Raw genomic sequence first — 22,769 nt, 5'->3', positions numbered from 1 at the left:
GAGCTGTTGAGGTTTAAATGCATGATGTGTATGTTAAAACAATGTGTCATGATAATTTAAATGCTGTTATAAACAGTATTATAAAGTGTTTTGTAAATTTTATATTTCTGTTTCTGTTCTACCATATGCTGTATAATGCGAACAACACGTAAATATATGCACTCACTCAGTGTATAAATACTCAACTGCAAGTTTACTTTTATGTAACTGTTCTGGTATGTGTGATCTGTTATTAACTGTTGTATCGTTTATGTAGTCGTATTCCTTGACGAAAAAGAAGATTGTTCATTACACGTCGTGCGACAGTAAAATCCGTGTTAATTCTGCTTTTCTCATGGGATCATATGCAGTAAGTGTTCGTTGCTTATTCATAAAAATATTAAGTCCATTGTAACCTGTCTCATTCTTTCAAATGCCTGGAATAAATAATTTATTTTTAATAAGTTTAATAATACAAATAAAATTACAGAAAAATATGTACCTGTAGTTTAATTTTATGCTGGCTGATTTGTGGCCAAGTTCGTACTTAAGTTTACGTGTATGAAGTTTCTAATATAAACTAACAAAAGATATAAGTAAAGTTTGTGTAATTTTATTTCTAGTGTTAATAGAACACTAATGTAGAATATTTCTTAAGTTGGTTTTATTTGTCATGTTCTTACACCTTTTCTGAACCGAATACACCCAGTACGTATTACTTGTATTACTGACAAGCTAAAAATTGTAATGTATTTCAGTAATTTAACTTGTCTTATATGCACTACTACTGAATATTAGTATTGGTTTATCAATGTAAGCCAAGGATACGAATGCAAGTTGTTTCTATTGGTCAATGTTTTTACTGTTTGTTGGTGTTTTACACTGTTTTTGTAGCTGTGTAAGTGCTCCAGTAGGTAAAGATAAATAAATGATAAAAATAGAACAAGTTCGGACTCATTGGATGTTTGAAATGGAACTTCTATATAATGTTTATAAATCCACTTTTATAGTTTCTAACACTTTCATTGTATTTAACAGCTTGTGTGAACAGATGAAATATGTATTGTGTTACTAGGACAATGCTTGCCAAACAATTATTGAAAAACTAAAGGCTGTTTTATTTGAAATATAATTGATACTTCAGTCAAATTAAAGGCTGTGTTAATTAAATTATAATTTATACATTAGTCAGACTAAAGGCTCTGTTATTTAACATAAAATTGATACATCAGTCAGACTAAAGGCTCTGTTATTTAACATAAAATTGATACATCAGTCAGACTAAAGGCTCTGTTATTTAACATAAAATTGATACATCAGTCAGATTAAAGGCTGTGTTATTTAAACTACAATTGATACATCAGTCAGATTAAAAGCTGTGTTATTTAAACTACAATTGATACATCAGTCAGACAAATGGCTGTGTTAATTAAACTATAATTGATACATCAGAAAGTAAATGTACTGTAAAAATTATGTATTATTTTTAACAAAATATTTTCCATAAACATGTGACTAATAATTTTACTGTTGATGCTCAGTGAACATATTATCATGTTTAGCTACAGCATGAAAATATAAGTATGAAATGACATAAGTGTAAAAGAAACGTTTATGAAGTTGAGGAATGATGTGTATACATGTGTATGTCTGGTGAAACCTCTGAAGCACACCAGAAGGAAGTGAAAATGTAACTGAAACATTGAACTTCTAGAATTCTTGTTGAGAGGTAAGAGGGAAGGAAGTGACTAATTGTTATAAGTACATCATCATGTACCCTACTTGTGAAAAATTATGACATTCAAGTTTAGCTCAGTCTTGAGTACTTGCTGTATTAGTTGCAGAGAAAGGATGTAAAACTACCATGTAAATCTGAGTTTCCAATGCTTAAAAGTTACACATTCATCATTAATATATCATTATTGGGTTGGATATATAAACATTTCTTCACTTGAAATTGATTACAAGTTAAATCAGATAATCAGTTATTTCTGTGCTTCACTTGGAACATTGTGTATAGTTTTTGTCTGTATCTAAGACAGGATATTGGCTTATTTGAAAGATTTCAGTAGGGCTATTGTGATATAAAAGTTGTATATTGTATGAAATTAAACGTAACACAAACCATAAGTTTTATAACTTTGAATTTTGTTTGGTTACAGAGCTGTCATGTAGAAAATCAGAACTCCCTTGCCTTATCCACATACTGTCTTTTAGGAGTTGTAAATAGTTACCTTACATTTAATTCTGTGTTATATATAACCAATAGAAAGTCAAGATTTTTATCTATCAAATGACATTATATTGCATTGTTTTCTGAATAGGGAATTGTCAATTTTTCTTTTAGGACAAGCTTCATTTCTACAGAAAAAATAACTAGCTTGGAGTATTTGTAATAGCTCCTGTTAGAAAGCCAGAAATATTGTAATAGTTAAAGGAAATTATGTTTTTTGTACATTATTATTTTGTGCTATTTGATACATTATTTAATCCTTATAATATACACAAGTTGCACAGGTTTAGTATTGTGCACTATAACTTTTGATGCAGCATGTTTATCTTCACAAAATTTGATACTTTTGGTAAAGATTACAATTATTTTATACACAAAAAAATCATATTTTTCAATGAAATAGTTTTAAAAATTTGAACATATTGAGTCTTTCATTACTGAGTACAAAGTGAATTCATGTTATGATTAAAAACAACCTAATTCTCATCCTGAAAATCTGGTATTACTTGTGCAAGCTCTAAAACTTCCTAAATACATTTCAAATGTTTGTTTTCAGCAAGACCTTATATTTTGTTATTTTTTACTAGCCTGTGGTGCTCACTTGGGGTGCTAGTAGTTAGTAGGGCTGACAGTGCATTGTGGCTATGAGGAACTTGCAGTCTTGTATAGTAATATCTGTTGAATTCTTTTTCTTATCCAAAGACAAAAACATGCCAAATATTTCCTAAGGGTCTAATCTCTATCTGACCTCTTCACCTTTGTTTTGCTCTACTATGCACATCAAATTCAGCTTCCCAGTTTTTCTGTATATTTGGATGGAGAAAAACAAAGTTCTTTGTGATGGAAAATGGTGGTAGAGTAAGAAAATCGTGACCCCTGTTGCAAATCTACAAGAACAAAGGATAAAAATTTTGCTTATTGGAGGTTGAGCATCATGTAACGAAAAATTTTTTCCAGTATCATATTTATAACAAGAGTTTTGTTAATGTATGATACCATAACTATGTGAGATCTAGTACCTGATCAGTCTTGTGACCATGATAAAAAATTAGGAAATAAATATAAGTTATGCTTTTTCCATGCTAGAGTGACTGCCTTTTATAATATGAAAATACAAATATGTAGTCCAAGTAGCATATATCTTATAATGCTATCTGTGTGTGTGTATATAATTTATTTATTTATTATGATGCGTGGCTAGTATGACATAACTTGCATTGATGTGGTGTACATGCACTCGTGTTAAATATAAAACTGACTTGACTATTTTAGTGGACTAGTATGTTGTGATATATAGTTGCATTTGAGTTATTATACATTATATATATATTACTATTTAAAAATAAATTATTAAACTGTTTATTTTTAAATATAGAACAATAAATCAAGAAGTAAACAATTATCTCTTCTCACTATGACCTTTGAACTCAATTGCTGCTGGACACAGGTTGCTAAGTCTTCTGAAATTTTGCACATCAACAATATCAATTTTTTCTTTTAGGTTTTATATACACGGTTGAATAACCAAAAAAATCATAAATAACTATTGATACCATAGATCTCCATTATAATTTATTACGCTTGGTAACTAACATGGATTTAAAGTTTTAAAAATTTGAAACTTCAAGCAGACTAAGGACACAACCTACCTACCTTGAAATCTTAATTTAAAAAAATAGCTGAGAAAACCACTCCAAAGACATTCTGAGCTGTCAGTTGATTTATTCACATCATATATTCAAGTAAGTTTATATCGGGGAAACATTCTGAGCTGTCAGTTGATTTATTCACATCATATATTCAAGTAAGTTTATATCGGGGAAACATTCTGAGCTGTCAGTTGATTTATTCACATCATATATTCAAGTAACTTTATATCGGGGAAACATTCTGAGCTGTCAGTTGATTTATTCACATAATATATTCAAGTAAGTTTATATCAGGGAAACATTCTGAGCTGTCAGTTGATTTATTCACATCATATATTCAAGTAAGTTTATATCAGGGAAACATTCTGAGCTGTCAGTTGATTTATTCACATCATATATTCAAGTAAGTTTATATCAGGGAAACATTCTGAGCTGTCAGTTGATTTATTCACATCATATATTCAAGTAAGTTTATACCGGGGAAACATTCTGAGCTGTCAGTTGATTTATTCACATCATGTATTCAAGTAAGTTTATATCGGGGAAACATTCTGAGCTGTCAGTTGATTTATTCACATCATGTATTCAAGTAAGTTTATATCGGGGAAACATTCTGAGCTGTCAGTTGATTTATTCACATCATGTATTCAAGTAAGTTTATATCGGGGAAACATTCTGAGCTGTCAGTTGATTTATTCACATCATGTATTCAAGTAAGTTTATATCGGGGAAACATTCTGAGCTGTCAGTTGATTTATTCACATCATATATTCAAGTAAGTTTATATCGGGGAAACATTCTGAGCTGTCAGTTGATTTATTCACATCATATATTCAAGTAAGTTTATATCGGGGAAACATTCTGAGCTGTCAGTTGATTTATTCACATCATATATTCAAGTAAGTTTATATCGGGGAAACATTCTGAGCTGTCAGTTGATTTATTCACATCATATATTCAAGTAAGTTTATATCGGGGAAACATTCTGAGCTGTCAGTTGATTTATTCACATCATATATTCAAGTAAGTTTATATCGGGGAAACATTCTGAGCTGTTAGTTGATTTATTCACATCATATATTCAAGTAAGTTTATATCGGGGAAACATTCTGAGCTGTCAGTTGATTTATTCCTATCATATATTCAAGTAAGTTTATATCAGGGAAACATTTCCAAAAATGGAAAGAGGTGAATGTGGCCATTGTGATTGATTCAGCAAAATAAAAAGATGTTTTATTTTATGTTTTAGTTTGTTAATATTGGTAATCTGAGATCCTAATTTGTACGAAACTATATACTTAGTATTTTTGACATCACAATTATCTAACTGTAAACAGTGCTGCATTCAATGTACCTCATAACTCACTAAAATCTATATTTAGGTCTGTTCCTTTAATATATACTTTTAAATTGAGAAATTAACTCATATAATATTAAAGTTTGAATTATAATCTACAATTTCATACCAAACTTATTGATATAAACTCATAAAATAGTTGTTCAATAAAATATTAAATTCAAGTCAACAAATGCGATGGTGAAGCCTTTGAACATGGCCTCTTGCAAAAGGGCTAATTAAATAAAAATTTATTGCATTACTACCATTAGTATAAAAAGTAGGGTTAAATGTTTTTTACTTTTGACAGCAAAAATAGATTAAGTAACTTATTTCTTGGTTTTTATGTTTATTCTTTATTTATTGTTATAAAGGTAATTAAAATGTAAAAATACAAATCATTTTAGGTTAGTTAAGTTAATTAGGTAAAATAATACAAGTTTCATGAGGGACACATAAGCAGTTTGTGTGTAACACAAATTGATAGTATAATGTGAACGTCACATTTCTCTTGAATTACAGCTTATAATGATGTAAATAATAGTTTGACATGGTTCTAAGGGCAGTAAAACAATAAAATTTAATTATAAAGTAGATGCACACTGTATCAAGTTTAAAGCTATCTAGGATAAACCAGTGTAGCTATATATAATCTGAAATCATTTTAGAAAGGAAAAAGGGGTAATTTAGATTTAATTATTTTTTTTTGCTAGTCACGAAATTGGTCAAATTGACCAACCTTGTTTTGAGTTAGGGTAGAGAAAATAACAAAATATATAAAACAAACATTTGAAATGTGTTTAAGAGGTTTTGGAGATTACACAAATGAAATTTGATATTTCTGAGATGAAAAGTATTTTTAAGCTTAATATGAAAATAACTTTTCACATGGACTAGTCAAAGCAACTTCTCTATATTTATACAGAATTCTTTTTCAGTTTATTAAAAGTACTTCATTAAAAATATGGTTTTGCTTTGTATGTGACAGACTTGTAACTTTTACTGAAAGTCTGCCAGATTTCGAGATGAAATACTATTTTAAAAGTTAGTGGTATCAAAACTATAAAGACTAAATGAGTACAAAGGGGTCAGATGGTTGGTTAAATCAACTGAGCCCATCTTAAGAGAGATGAAGTCTGTATAGCCTAAAACTATACAGGTTCTAAGTCGCAGTTAATATGTCTAACAGAACTTGTAACACAACTTCAACAAGTAGTCTTAAAGCTATACCTATGGCTTTCCTAATTTAACACAAAATGTAACCTCCACTCAGTCAATGAAAGATTTACATCTTCAACACTAAATTACTATTGAAACACAAAGCACGTTAACTGCTGTCCTAAATACTATAACAAGTGCCTTTCATAAAGCAGTTTCCACATACATCAACCTAGATACATGATTTTTGTAATCCATTCACATCATTTTACTTTAGACTGAGTGAAGAACAGGTAGGTTATTTGGTACTTGTTCTGTGAAAGTGGGTTTTGCTCAAGGTACTGCTGTTTCCTCCTCCTGTGATGTTTGGATTTAGTAATCCCAGCCTCAGCATAGGAATTACAGATCTCTCTCACCCTGACCATAGGAATTACAGATCTCTCTCACCCTGACCATAGGAATTACAGATCTCTCTCACCCTGACCATAGGTAGTTTGTTTCAGTGACCTTCGTCAAACATTTGTAGCCTTGTTTCTCTTTTCCTTCGTCAATGTCAGGTTTCTGTCCTTGACATTTTTTCTCTGGTTGCAGTTTTAATCTCTCCTACACATAATTTTAACTTAAGTTCTCTGTTGTGCAGTACCAAAATAGTTTATTCATCTGAATCAAATTGTTGTGAATTTAAGATACAATTAATTGTGAAGTGAGACAATCAATTTGCTGAACCTTTCAGTTTGTGAAAGTTTCTCTCCTTTAAAACTAAATCCCTGACATGAACTTTTCCCTTGAGTGTGCTGAGAATTGGTTTTTAACCTTTCATTGTGTGAACTTGTGTAAATAATTGAACAATGTTTAATGAAGTATATTCTGTAGTGAATACCATTTCATGTTTTGTATCAAAAGGAAAGGGAAGAGGTCATGGGTCATGATCGTTATTGGAGTAAACTGGTCTGGATGCTCTCGTTAGTTCTCCAGTAGTTGTCTTTCCATGATTGGGTAAATTTTCCAGTTCAAGTGCCAGAACTGATTGTTGGTCAAGATGTGTGTGAAAGTTGTGATGTGATATTTTTTTGAAAATAGAATTTAATGTTTGTGTTGGAAAAAATAACCTTAGTAATAAAATAATTCAGGTGAATTAGACATCATAACCTTAGTAATAAAATAATTCAGGTGAATTAGACATTTGTTCAAATGATTAGTTTTAAAAAATACTGGTTATAGTAATTGTAGATAAATCATATAATATTGCTGTGAGTGAGAAGCTGTTCCATGACTAGCATTTTGTTTTTGTATAGCAAAACAAGTTTGTATTTAAATATTCTGTTTGTATATATGTGAATTCCACAGTTGCCAAAATTTAAACAGATTTTTTTAAGGTTTGTTTTTTCACTGCTAGTAGAAGGTTGTAGCAACAATTGTGTGAACTCTTGTTAAAGACTCAATGGATTAATGTTATATCTTGTGTTGTGAAGACTTGATGTATGTATAAGAAATGTATACATTTTTGAAGTTACCACAAACTGACAGCCAGTAGTTACTAAGTGACAGAATGCTTTTATCTCATTAAAATATTTGACTCATAATAAGTGTTTTAGTAGGTAGTTCATAATATGTTTGAAAATTACACAAAAAATTTACAGCAAATTAACAAATTAAATGGCTACTTCATGATTACCTTTGTTAACCTGAAGATGACCTAAAAAGGTCAAAACATTGTTCACCGCATTATTTTAATAAAAGTTTTAAACATCCATACCAGCCTTCTTGAGATAAATGGTTTCTGTTACAAATATATATAAATTAAAGCAGTTTTTTTTTCTTTGTATATACATTTATTTTATTTTCTTACTCTTGGTTAATGTGGTGTTTTGAGTATTTTTAATGAGTTTGTGGTATATAATATTTTTGTCTCCCAAGATAATTTATTTGAAGAGAACTCCAGAAGAAGCTTATGGACCACTTGTTGGGGCTCAAAGTCCACCTTTCATTCCCTTCCGGTGAGTCGTTAACCACGTGACCCCTGGTTAATTTTAATAATTTACTATTCAGATCTATGTGTAAACATCTTGTACAAGATTTTGTTTTATCATTATTCTATATTAATTCATCAACCTTTCCATGAAGTTTTTCACATGATAAAAGCACAAACATTTTTGTTTCTCCTTCTTTGTGGTTTTTTAACTTTTGTTTCTTTTAGTAGTAGTTTATTAGTAGTATTCAAGAAAACATACTACCTCAGTGCTAGTAAACTTTCAACAGTTCATAAGGTAAAAGATCCTAGAAAGAAACCGAAACCTATTTTGGAAAGTTTTTAAAGTCATTATTCTGAAATTAAAGTATTTTGATAACTTCAACTCACAAACAGGTACCTTATCAGTGAGAATGTTTGTTATTTAGCAGCTTTTAATCTGTTTGTTATTGTCACTTGTGATTCAATGATGCTATTGTATCTTCAACGGTACTGTACGTGAAAGCAACTTAAGTTATGTAACTATGTTTTATTTCACTCTATTTTAGGTCTACTGATATAACAAATTATACTTGATCAGGTTAGAGTTGTTTGTTATAATTACATTAAAGATGATACTATATAAATCAGCTTTTCATGCTAGCCACTGATGAAAAATTTATTATTTGCACAATCTGTGTATTCAGTGCTTATGGGAGTGCACTGTGCAAAAACTTTGTTTCAAGTTAAAATATCAGTACTGTTTTTTTAGCACTTACAGAGTTCTCATTTGTTTGTAAGAAGAGATTTCTGTGCAGTATATGTTTATACATGTGTGTGTCTGTATGGTTATTTCAATGATTAAATAGCTTTATAATTCTTTCATATGGTTCTTCTACAACATTGTTAATTTAATATTAAATTCATTGTTTTATTACATGAACAAAATTTAGAAGTTTCATAAAAGTTGGTCTATCCTATCGTATGTACTTTCCAGCTTTAGTTCTTTGTATGGGAAGTTTAAAATGTGTTGACATAATTTTGTCTCTTCACTGTTCAATATCTTCTTTAACAAAGCCAAGCCAACTATTTAAATGTTAAATGTTATTGTAGGAAAGTAAAGGCTTGTATTAGATATGACCATACTTTATTTATATGCTTTTCTTGCATTATTGTTATGTCTTGTTTATGTTTCAATAATTTGATATCAGCTAAATTTTTATTCCTTCAGGGATGCATCCTTTGGCCCATCAACTTACAACTTGACTTTATTAGATTGTTTTCATGCTGTCAGTAAGGTAAGTCCAGCCTAATTGAATTACCTTTTACTCTTCATGTATAAACTCATGTAATTTCAATGAACAGATTCAAAGTTTGATATCCTCTACGTAGTACAGTCTGTAAAATAAAACTTGGCAGTAAACTGTTGACAGATTTGTTCAATATCGGTTAGTGAAAGTAATACAGGAGAACAACATGTTTTACAGATTTGTTCAATATCGGTTAGTGAAAGTAATACAGGAGAACAACATGTTTTACAGATTTGTTCAATATCAGTTAGTGAAAGTAATACAGGTGAACAACATGTTTTACACATTTGTTCAATATCGGTTAGTGAAAGTAATACAGGAGAACAACATGTTTTACAGATTTGTTCAATATCGGTTAGTGAAAGTAATACAGGTGAACAACATGTTTTACAGATTTGTTCAATATCGGTTAGTGAAAGTAATACAGGAGAACAACATGTTTTACAGATTTGTTCAATATCGGTTAGTGAAAGCAATACAGGAGAACAACATGTTTTACAGATTTGTTCAATATCGGTTAGTGAAAGCAATACAGGAGAACAACATGTTTTACAGATTTGTTCAATATCGGTTAGTGAAAGTAATACAGGAGAACAACATGTTTTACAGATTTGTTCAATATCGGTTAGTGAAAGTAATACAGGAGAACAACATGTTTTACAGATTTGTTCAATATCGGTTAGTGAAAGCAATACAGGAGAACAACATGTTTTACAGATTTGTTCAATATCGGTTAGTGAAAGCAATACAGGAGAACAACATGTTTTATACAGGAGAACAACATGTTTTACAGATTTGTTCAATATCGGTTAGTGAAAGCAATACAGGAGAACAACATGTTTTACAGATTTGTTCAATATCGGTTAGTGAAAGCAATACAGGAGAACAACATGTTTTACAGATTTATTCAATATCGGTTAGTGAAAGCAGTACAGGAGAACAACATGTTTTACAGATTTGTCAATATCGGTTAGTGAAAGCAGTACAGGAGAACAACATGTTTTACAGATTTGTCAATATCGGTTAGTAAAAGTAATACAGGAGAACAACATGTTTTACAGATTTGTTCAATATTGGTTAGTGAAAGTAATACAGGAGAACAACACGTTTTACAGATTTGTTCGATACCGGTTAGTGAAATTTTAAAGTAATACAGGAGAACATGTTTTACAGATTTGTTTGACACCTGTTAGTGAAATTTTAAAGTAATACAGGAGAACATGTTTTACAGGAGGATCTCTTCAGATTACTACATTTAACTTTTTAATAACATGTTTTTAGTCCCTGTTATAAACTAGTTAAGCCTGGTTTGTGATATAATATTCATAGTAGTGCTGAAAGTTGAGTTTTATGTCCAGTAATTTATCTGCATAAGCTGTTAAAATTGTTTTATAATTATATGGTTATTAAATCTGTTACATATATAATGTTTCAGGTATGTCTACAAGAAAATTTGTTATTCTTAGATGTAAAGTTTTGGTTATGCCTTCGTGAAAATCTGTTACATATTTTAATGTTTTTCACAGAAACATGCTGTTATTCAATATAAGGTTGCAACATGCTGTTATTCAATATAAGGTAGCAACATGCTGTTATTCAATATAAGGTTGCTAAAAACAATGATTTTGTTTTATCTTACAGGCTCTTGCAAATGGGTTTTTTAATTTTGAAGATTTTGATATTGATGAATATGAATATTATGAGGTAAGTTTGTGTATAATATATCAGTTGTAATACTGTTTGTCACACGAGGTAGGTTTGTGTATAATATATCAGTTGTAATACTGTTTGTCACGTGAGGTAAGTTTGTGTATAATATATCAGTTGTAATACTGTTTGTCACGTGAGGTAAGTTTGTGTATAATATATCAGTTGTAATACTGTTTGTCACACGAGGTAAGTTTGTGTATAATATATCAGTTGTAATACTGTTTGTCATGTGAGGTAAGTGTGTTGATAATGTATCAGTTGTAATACTGTTTGTCACGTGAGGTAAGTTTGTGTATAATATATCAGTTGTAATACTGTTGTTAAGTGTGTGTATAATATATCAGTTGTAATACTGTTGGTCACACGAGGTAAGTTTGTGTATAATGTATCAGTTGTAATACTGTTTGTCACACGAGGTAAGTGTGTTGATAATGTATCAGTTGTAATACTGTTTGTCACGTGAGGTAAGTGTGTTGATAATGTATCAGTTGTAATACTGTTGGCCACGTGAGGTAAGTGTGTGTATAATATATCAGTTGTAATACTGTTGCTCACGTGAGGTAAGCTTGTGTATAATATATCAAATGTAATATGTTCATTTTCATCATCTTTTCTGTTGTTGTTGTTTGCTTTCTGTGCTTGATAGATGTCACCCTGAAGCCACAGATAGGCTTGCTTTCTTATCAACAAAACAAATAAAGATACTGTACAAATCTGTAAAACTAAATGTACCAACACATTCATTTAAAAGGATAACTATTAGACATGACTACTATTAACCATGACTAGGTAACATAACTCTCATTATATTTGTTCCAAGAATTAAACTAGCAAATTAATTTATTTAAAACTTAACTAGAACATTCCTAAAATTATGTAGTTTTCTCTACTATTTTTGATAAAACATTTGTTATTTAATGTAGTTATTTGCACTCATATTTTGAACAGTTTAATTGCAAGGTAATATTTATATAAAGTACTTGTAATTGGTTTTTTTTATCAAGTTGTCACATTCAATTGTATAATCTTTAGAACCTGAAAAATGAATATGAAAAGTTTAAGAGATTTATATTTTGTTTTATATTTTCTATATCAATATCTATTACACTATGTAACACAAACTTTGTTCCTGGATTGTATGTGTTATTTATTAATTGCTTATGTTGTAAAAGTACAGAAAATGGTCATTATTCCCTTCAGACTTTGTTTTTGTGGCATGGATAATGAAATTTAGAAATTAACCTATTTTCTATGTAAAAACAGGCAAATTTGCACATGTTCATTTATATGAGGTCTGAATAAAACAACATATGAATCAATATGTACATGTATTTATACTAAAGTTATACAAAAATGAACAAAAATGTTTAGAAGTGAGTAGTTTTTTGAGGTTTGCAATTGTAATGTAAATCACTTTCACGTATCAGCCCCCCAAAATTGTCTCCCATCATGTTATATGTTCCTTGATAGCTGCATTCAAAGTCTAGTTCAACATAATTTTCAGGCTTGTGACTTCCCAAGAAGCCCAGAACCACTGCAGCAAAGCTGCCCCAAGCTTTTTTTTTACTTCTTACTGAGCTTCTTGGGGAATTCTGGGCACTCTAGGATCTTTATTTATGGTCCAACGAAGACGCCAGCTTTGACCTTTGCCTCAGTAAGCTTAGGGAAGAAGTCTCGAAGGTACCTTAAAGCTGCAGACTCCTTATCAAGAGCTGTGACAGATTGTTTTGTAAGACCCAGTTTTATGTGTAATGGTGGGAACAACACCTGGAGGTCCACTAGTGGATCACACTTGGCATTGTACCTCCCCATGGAGAACCTGGTCTGTTGTGGCCAGTGCTTCCTGTTGTAGTGTGCTGCAGTGTCCTCACTGTCCCAATGGCAAAGATAACAGCGAAACTTGGTAAAGCCTCTTTGGATAGGTCTGTGTGTTCACTGTGGCAGCTAGAACTAAACTGAAGTGGTGAGCTCCTGTATGTATAATTACTAAGGAAGGTTCTTGAGAATTCATGCAAGTTTGAGAAAATTCTATTAGCTACTCAGCACTGAATCTACCTGGAAAATGGGTAAATTTGATAATTTCATAACCCAGATTACAAAAGCAAAGTTTGAAGAGAAAAAATGTCTTTTCAATTTACTTTAAGCCTAAGTAAAAAACACTCTGTCCAGGAACAAGAAAAAGTAAAATTTTTGTTACGTAGTGTTATCAACAATTTGATATCAAACTTATTGACATACATAAATAAAATAGTACTGTAATAAAATTTTGAATACAGGTCTATAAACATGAAACATGCCATTTGATTCCTAATCATAGGAAGAACTGTCTTGATGGGGTTTGTACTACAGATTAGTTTTGAACATTGTTTATTGTCCAGATGATTATATCATATGTTTTATGAAGAAACTAATGAATATAACTTGGTAATGTCCAGAGGAAGAGTCAAATGTAATGAGCAGAAATCTCAACATTTTACAGAGGGTTGAAAACGGAGATTTGAACTGGATATTACCAAACAAATTCATTGCATTTTGTGGCCCACATGCAAAGAGCAAAATTGAGAATGGTAAGTGTGTAAAACATTAAAATCAGTTGTTATAATGCTAGTGATTCTGTGTAGTTGTAAATTACAACTAGTTAATATCAATATCTTTCATTTTGTGTGTTGTTGTTTTTGCATTTACACAATTTTTAATTTTAGAATTAAATGGGATGGATTCAGATTTGTCAGATCATGGCTTCTCAATTAGTGATTTGGCACATTTGTGAAGGCCCACATAAAGCAGTTGATGGCTTGTTCATTTAGATCATTTACAGTTATCCCAACCTGCAGCAACTGACAACTGTAGGTCTCATGACCCATCAGTTTAAGGTCACTATTTTAGACTATTTATTGTTTATGATTTAATAACTTGTAATTCACTCTTAGAAATGTGTACCCATTGTCAATGTTGCAGTTTGTCACACATTATAATTACTGTTTGGAGGTTTCCTGTGGAATATGTGATATTTCTCAGTTTCTTTATAGTGAGAGTTGTAAAAGTCAAACACATAAAATTATTTTATATAATACAGTATGTGGAACCCACAGATAGTGAATTATTACTTTTGTTCAAAGATAAGAACTGTAAAAGTTAATGTTGATTGTTTTCAAAGGACCAGTTTTTGTTAAGTATTTAAACCTATAGAAAAACTTCTAGGGGTTGGTTAGGATGAGTCGAATCTGATGTTCTCGGATGTTTTTGGTTGAACTGTATATGTTCTTACCATTCCAGTTAAATGTTACATATGTGTAAGCTGGTCTTTCATTGGTTACAACCAGTACTGTGGTCAAATTAAAACTAATAAAACATTTAATTATTCAACTGTAAAAATGGCAGGTTTTTATCTTCAATTATGGTTTTGCTTTCATAGCAATTGACAATGGCTTTACAACTGTATGGAAGTTTGAATTACTAAAATTTATGGCAGACAAATTTCTGTTGGTAAATATCTTCCTTATGTGAAATATATTGTTCTGATGAATTTACCAACAAATTTCTGGTTGTAATAAATTTCTGTCCACAAGGACGTTTCTTATTAAGGATACAACATTTTCAAAATTCAACTATAAGAGGTATAGTTTGACCCAAGCAGGTGGATTTGTGTAAATTAAACATTTAATGAACATCAGTCCTCTATGAAAGATGGGGACATTTAATCTGTAAAGTTGGACCTAAATGTATCCCCTAAGAGTGATACAGTATCTTAAAACCCCTTTATAGCTAAGGCCTTTCAGCCCTCTAAACACCCTGAGGATGGACTTTAACATCTGATTTAGTTTGTTTTCCCTTTGTATGTCATGCTTGTTTTTAAAAATGTTCAGTTTCTGAGAGCTGTAGGGAATGCTTGAAATACAAAACTCCTAAACATAATTTTCTTTTACTACTTTTTAATATTTAATGTATATTTTTTGCTTGCCATCTGTGGTCCAGTAGTAAGCTTATAGTGCTAAAATTTAGAATTCTATTTTTGCTGTTGGCACAACTTGTATACCCACTTAGTAACAAACAGACAGTTTCTTTATACAAATGTGTTGAATTGAAAAGTTTCAATTAATTGGTTAGGAAAGTAATATATGTAATCTTTGTGTGATTCTTTACTTAATTAACACTAACATTTAAAAGTAGAGCATATGTGTCATAGTTACACATTGTTTATGTTTCATTTAGGATATCCACTTCATTCTCCAGAGTCATACTTTCCATATTTCCATAAACACAATGTAACAACCATTGTCAGACTCAACAAAAAGATTTATGATGCACACAGGTTTTCAGAAAATGGGTTTGATCATAAAGACCTATTTTTTGTGGATGGGAGCACTCAGTGATGGTATCATCTGAGCATTTTTAGAAATTGCAGAAAACGCAAAAGGTGCTTTGGCAGTTCATTGTAAAGGTAAGTGAATGAACACATTTATTTTGATTTATTTATCTTTCTCAACATCTATAGTTTTGGGAAATATTCAAGTCGTGTGTTGCTACTTTTAGGGTTACTTTTCAAAATTCTCATGGTTTTGTGGCTAGTTTGACTTTATAAAAAACAATAACTAAGTCACAAAATGTGTTTTAACTCAAATTACCTCTGTTTATAACTTTCTTAACATGCCAGCTACACACAAACTTATTAAACTGTGTACCAGTCAAATCATGCATGTTGCACATGACCATGTAAGATGACTTGGGACGTGGGTCAAAGGTGATTGTCTCTTAAAACTAACAGCAGTTATTCTAAGTGACAAGTGGAAACCTTAATGTTGCTAGGAAGCAGTAAGGAAGGAATACTTTAAAGAGATGCCACTTGGTAAGTAGGATGAAAACAAAAGAAATACTGAAAAGGCTGGGAAAAAATGTTTTAAAAATGGATTTGGGGTGGCTTGCACTGATTCTGAAGTTGTTACAGTGAAGTCCAAACACGTCACAGGAAGTGAGAGAAAACGTGTCTCCTTTTATAATACAAGAACCTACCTTATCTGACATAGAATTTAAGCAAGTACAACTTGACAGTTCTGTTAAAAATTGCTAGTTACTGCTAGTAGCTCCTATTACTTACTATTACAGCATCATCATGGTTCATTATTTGGTTCTCACAGTCAGAGGAGTCGTACAGGAAAATGTAATTTGTACAAAACAAAAGGCTTAGGACGTATATAACATCAATAATCAGTCTTGTAGTTAATCAGAAGATGTTTGGGGACATCACCAAAGAGCAGTCTTTAACTTGGATGAAAAACAGACATCAGCACAGATGTGTAATAATAAGGCTCTTTAAAGCAACCTTTCAATGTATTGTGATATTGTTTTCAGGTGATTTGGACATCATTGCAAAAGTTTTATTCAAATTCTTGAAAGAAAAACTTAAGGTGAATGGTTCTGGTAACAGATGGTTGCAATACAATGTGTTGAAAAATCAAGTGGTAACTTATTTCTGGTGGTAACAGATGGTTACAATACAATGTGTTGAAAAATCAAGTGGTAACTTATTTCTGGTGGTAACAGATGGTTATAATACAATGTGTTGAAAAATCAAGTGGTAACTTATTTCTGGTGGTAACAGATGGTTATAATACAATGTGTTGAAAAAATCAAGTGGTAACTTATTTCTGGTGGTAACAGATGGTTATAATACAATGTGTTGAAAAATCAAGTGGTAACTTATTTCTGGTGGTAACAGATGGTTATAATACAATGTGTTGAAAAATCAAGTGGTAACTTATTTCTGGTGGTAACAGATGGTTATAATACAATGTGTTGAAAAATCAAGTGGTAACTTATTTCTGGTGGTAACAGATGGTTACAATACAATGTGTTGAAAAATCAAGTGGTAACTTATTTCTGGTGGTAACAGATGGTTACAATACAATGTGTTGAAAAATCAAGTGGTAACTTATTTCTGGGAGGTGAATCCCTCAAGTGTGTTTGTAATTTTGTTTAACTCTGTATATCTAAAATAATGAATGTACATTCCCCAAAATACTGAGTATTTGGTATCACAGACGTACTTGTGGCTGTCTCACAACATGCAGTGTCAGAATAAGTATTGTGAACTCGATGTTACAGAGAACTTCAGAAAGAGCTATAATACTGGATTACTGAACCAAATATATTAAAGTCCTGCAAAGAAAAGGTAAGAGGTGGGCTTCATTTCAAGTGACTTTGGGCTAAATACACAGTGAACATCTGTCAGTGCTATCTCTAAAATTAGGGATGGCTGGTACATATTTAACCCTTGTGTAGCATTGTTTGAAAATCAACGTACATAAAGTAGGGCATGCTATGAGACCAGGGAGATTATTATATAATTATGAATGTTGCATGTTAATTAACATCAAGAACTGGAAACACTGGTTGTAAGAATATTTACTGCTACTGAACTTTTACTGTATGCCTTGTAAGTACTAGGTTGTATCGATTGTAAGTACTAGGTATTATCAATAGGTTGTATCAATTTCTAAGTACCAGGTAGTATCAATGGGTGGTATCGATTTCTTTCTAACTTGTAGAATTCATTTGTGATTTTCAAATGTAAGTAATGTGGTCAGAACAGGAAAATTAATTGTCAAATAGTTCCTAAGGAGTTAATCACTATAATTAAATACTTGTTTTTAGTTCCTGAGGAGTTAGTCATTAGAATTAAATGCTTATTTTTAGTTCCTGAGGAGTTAGTCATTAGAATTAAATACTTATTTTTAGTTCCTGAGGAGTTAATCATTAGAATTAAATACCACCTGTTTCTTTAGCTAAATGGTAATTTGTTTTCCTCCTATAGTTGAGGAAGTAAAAATGTTTATTAGTTACCGAACACATGAGAAAACCTATACAGATACCTTCCACACCATTCTGAGAAATCTACTGTTATACGGGATATAGTTGCTTATTTAATAATTAACTTGGTTGTCTTTGGTTCTTAAAGGAATAACTGTGCATACCTAAATGTGCCAAGTTTTATGAAATGGTCTAATTTTTGTAAGGACCTTTTTTCATTATTCATATTTCTTTTGTTAAGAATACCTAACTTAACAGCCATATTTTCAGTATTAACCCACTATTGCACACATTATGAAAATAGGGTGGAAAGTATTTCATTCAGTTTCATACTTAAATAGGTCTATTATGCAAAACATAAATGTTTTTGAAAAGATATAAATGGATACATTACATACAAATAACACTAAGTGAGAAACCAACATAATTCATTTCATAATGTTTGTAGACTTTTACCTGAACAATGATGAATTAACTAGAATTGAAACACCTGTAAGCAGTAACAAAGATGGGTTTGTTATCTTTAAAACACAATGTGTAATAGAGGTTTAATAATGGACAGGAACATTTGTTTATTACACTGGAAAGTACAGATAAAACTGTTGTGGGAAAACTGAGTGTAAGAGTTATTTATGACCATGGTTTGGTAATTCAGCTGTCAAATTATTTAAAGACATGAGAAATCCTCACATTTAGTTTCCCAGTCTGAGGACTGAAAGCTAAATTTGGGTGTTCAATTCCCAGTATTGGAAAGAGCAGATAACACATTTTTTGGTTTTGCTATAAAACAAACTTTCAACTTTGACATTTTTGCGTTTCTAAAACTTGAATCATCCTGGTTTATTTCAGATGGCTTCAGTTAAGTTTGACTGTTTTTCTTGTTTGTACCAAACTAAAGCTTGAATCATACTGGTTTATTTCAGATGGCTTCAGTTAAGTTTGTCTGTTTTTCTTGTTTGTACCAAACTAAAACTTGAATTTGGTTTATTTCAGATGGTTTCAGTTAAGTTTGACTGTTTTTCTTGTTTGTACCAAACTAAAACTTGAATCATACTGGTTTATTTCAGATGGTTTCACTGTTTTCTTGTTTGTACCAAACTAAAACTTGTCATCCTGGTTTATTTCAGATGGTTTCAGTTAAGTTTGACAGTTTTCATTTCAGATGGTTTCAGTTAAGTTTGTCTGTTTTTCTTGTTTGTATCTTGTTTTATGATTCACTTCCCTGTTTTGTGAGAATCCACGAGATCTTAAAGTGTTTCTAGCATAAAGGATGACGTTTGATTGGCAAATGAACAAAACAAAGTCCACTATAAGAGACATTGGTGGTCATTTGGTAAAAGAACAGTTTGTTGTCTAAAGTGTAAATAGTGTTGTAAATATATGCAGCATTTATATTTCCTGTCTAGTTTAAAGATTTGTGAAAATATTAATGTGAAATATAAATTTACTGTTTTACCGAAGCTGGTCTTGGTAGGACAGGAACTCTTATAGGATGTTATATCATGAAACACTATCGTTTCACTGCTGCGGAAGTCATTGCATGGATAAGAATTTGTCGACCGGGTTCCATCATTGGACACCAGCAGCACTGGCTTGAAGAGTAGGTTTCTTTATATAAAAATGTTGTCTTTATATAAAAATGTTGTCTTTGTATAAAAATGTTGTCTTTATATACTTTATATAAAAATGTTGTCTTTGTATAAAAATGTTGTCTTTGTATACTTTATATAAAAATGTTGTCTTTAAGTACTTTATATAAATATTACCTTGCAATTAAACTGTTGAAACTATGAGTGCAAATAACTACATTAAATAACAAATGTTTTATCAAAAATAGTAGAGAAAACTACATACTTTTAGGAATGTTCTAGTTAAGTTTTAAATAAATTAATTTGCTAGTTTAATTCTTAGAACAAATATAATGAGAGTTATGTTACCTAGTCATGGTTAATAGTAGTCATGTCTAATAGTTATCCTTTTAAATGAATGTGTTGGTATGTTTAGTTTTACAGATGTGTACAGTATCTTATTTGTTTTGTTGATTTAGAAAGCAAGCCTATCTGTGGCTTCAGGGTGACATCTATCGAGCACAGAAAGCAAATAATAACAACAACAACAGAAAAGATGATGAAAATGAACGTAGTGAAACAAATAATAATGACACAGAGAATTCTGTTGATAGAAAAGCTGCAGAGGCCAAAATCTCAAAAACCCCAGGAAAATCTCCCAGCAAAAGCAACATAAATGTGACTCAAATTTTCAGTAAGCTAGGAGAGATTCATCTGGAAGAAACCAAGACTTTCAAAACTTCCAAGTCTGAGAAAGCTGAAGAGACTTGCAGAAACAAAGTAAATACTAATATTTCTTTAGGAAGTGTTACAGGTGACTTGTGTTACAGATACCTTAATGTGTTGATAATGTATAAATAAAACATTAAATATTTAGTTTATTGTTTGTGTTTTATTAGAAAAATATCTTCTATATTTTAGACAGGTACTGCTTGGTATATCAGATACTAATTTTATATACACTTAGTTACTTAATGTTTTGTTTTGGTACAAGGTCAGTGTGTACTTTGTTTTGGTAGAAATATCTGTCATAAAAATGTGAAGGATAGTATTAAACCCAATTTTTTTAGTTTCTGTGTATTTACTAATAACATTGCCTGACCAGAGTTTATTGTTAGTAATTTCGTTTCTTTGTGCTTTCCAAATGTACATGTTAAAATGTGCAACTTTTTAACAGTAACACTAACTTTTGTGTAAGGTATGTATATTCATGACGCTAGATATTTCTTTATACAGAACTTTTTCAATGTCAATATAATTTTGAAACAAAATGTTACTTCAGACTGTCAATAAATCATTCATATATCTCTATCAAGGGGTACGGAAGACATCAGGAAGGTGATGGTAACAATAATGAGGGCATCACTCAAGGAGATAAGCTGAACCTTATAAAAGTTCAACGTCAGCATCCTCGGTCTGTTACAACTGGAGCTGTCCGGTAAGTGTCACTAATCTGTTACAACTGGAGCTGTCCGGTAAGTGTCACAAATCTGTTACAGCTGGACCTGTCCGGTAAGTGTCACAAATCTGTTACAACTGGACCTGTCCGTAAGTGTCACTAATCTGTTACAACTGGACCTGTCCGGTAAGTGTCACAAATCTGTTACAACTGGAGCTGTCCGGTGAGTGTCACAAATCTGTTACAACTGGAGCTGTCCGGTAAGTGTCACAAATCTGTTACAACTGGACCTGTCGGTAAGTGTCACAAATCTGTTACAACTGGACCTGTCCGGTAAGTGTCACAAATCTGTTACAACTAGAGCTGTTCGGTAAGTGTCACAAATCTGTTACAACTGGACCTGTCCGGTAAGTGTCACAAATCTGTTACAACTAGAGCTGTTCGGTAAGTGTCACAAATCTGTTACAACTGGACCTGTCCGGTAAGTGTCACAAATCTGTTACAACTGGACCTGTCCGGTAAGTGTCACAAATCTGTTACAACTGGAGCTGTCCGGTGAGTGTCACAAATCTGTTACAACTGGAGCTGTCCGGTGAGTGTCACAAATCTGTTACAACTGGAGCTGTCCGGTGAGTGTCACAAATCTGTTACAACTGGACCTGTCCGGTAAGTGTCACAAATCTGTTACAACTGGACCTGTCCGGTAAGTGTCACAAATCTGTTACAACTGGACCTGTCCGGTGAGTGTCACAAATCTGTTACAACTGGACCTGTCCGGTGAGTGTCACAAATCTGTTATAACTGGAGCTGTCCGTGAGTGTCACAAATCTGTTACAACTGGACCTGTCGGTGAGTGTCACAAATCTGTTACAACTGGACCTGTCCGGTGAGTGTCACAAATCTGTTACAACTGGACCTGTCCGGTGAGTGTCACAAATCTGTTACAACTGGAGCTGTCCGGTGAGTGTCACAAATCTGTTACAACTGGAGCTGTCCGGTGAGTGTCACAAATCTGTTACAACTGGAGCTGTCCGGTGAGTGTCACAAATCTGTTACAACTGGACCTGTCGGTGAGTGTCACAAATCTGTTACAACTGGAGCTGTCGGTGAGTGTCACAAATCTGTTACAACTAGAGCTGTTCGGTGAGTGTCACAAATCTGTTACAACTGGACCTGTTCGGTGAGTGTCACAAATCTGTTACAACTGGAGCTGTCCGGTGAGTGTCACAAATCTGTTACAACTGGAGCTGTCCGGTGAGTGTCACAAATCTGTTACAACTGGAGCTGTCCGGTGAGTGTCACAAATCTGTTACAACTGGAGCTGTCCGGTGAGTGTCACAAATCTGTTACAACTGGACCTGTCCGGTGAGTGTCACAAAAAAGTTGTTCAGATAGACTCTTTTGAAAAATAATAAATATACATTTTAATATTAGACTTTCCATTTTTTTCAATGTTCTTCATCAGATTAATATTATCCATTTATTTCTTTGATTACGTTAGTTTAAGACAAATTATCAAGTTCTTGCTACAAGTCTGAACAAACACAATAGAGCTGACAAAGATTTATTGGTGAACAAGGATTTCAACTTTCAGCATAGCAACATTGCTCAAGTTGTGTACATGTTAGTAGGATATATTGTTCACAATATTTTAGATTGAGACAGACATGTA

General features: G+C 31.8%; 1 pseudogene across 1 annotated transcript in view; it reads left to right on the top strand.

The window, feature by feature from the left end:
- The first annotated feature begins 260 nt into the window (after positions 1–260).
- LOC143248444 (dual specificity protein phosphatase CDC14A-like) overlaps positions 261–22,769 on the top strand; it is a 36,839-nt pseudogene continuing 14,330 nt past the window's right edge. The window contains exons 1-9 of the transcript XR_013026988.1: positions 261–349; positions 8,273–8,352; positions 9,535–9,601; positions 11,255–11,317; positions 13,803–13,890; positions 15,536–15,764; positions 19,592–19,730; positions 20,178–20,478; positions 21,015–21,136. The product of XR_013026988.1 is annotated as a dual specificity protein phosphatase CDC14A-like (transcript). The remainder of the gene's footprint in view (positions 350–8,272; positions 8,353–9,534; positions 9,602–11,254; positions 11,318–13,802; positions 13,891–15,535; positions 15,765–19,591; positions 19,731–20,177; positions 20,479–21,014; positions 21,137–22,769) is intronic.

Source organism: Tachypleus tridentatus, chromosome 4 (genome assembly GCF_004210375.1).
Source record: "Tachypleus tridentatus isolate NWPU-2018 chromosome 4, ASM421037v1, whole genome shotgun sequence".
NCBI classification, from domain to species: domain Eukaryota; kingdom Metazoa; phylum Arthropoda; class Merostomata; order Xiphosura; family Limulidae; genus Tachypleus; species Tachypleus tridentatus.
The sequence above is the reverse complement of the archived record's forward strand: the minus strand, read 5'-3'. Positions and strand labels throughout refer to the sequence as shown.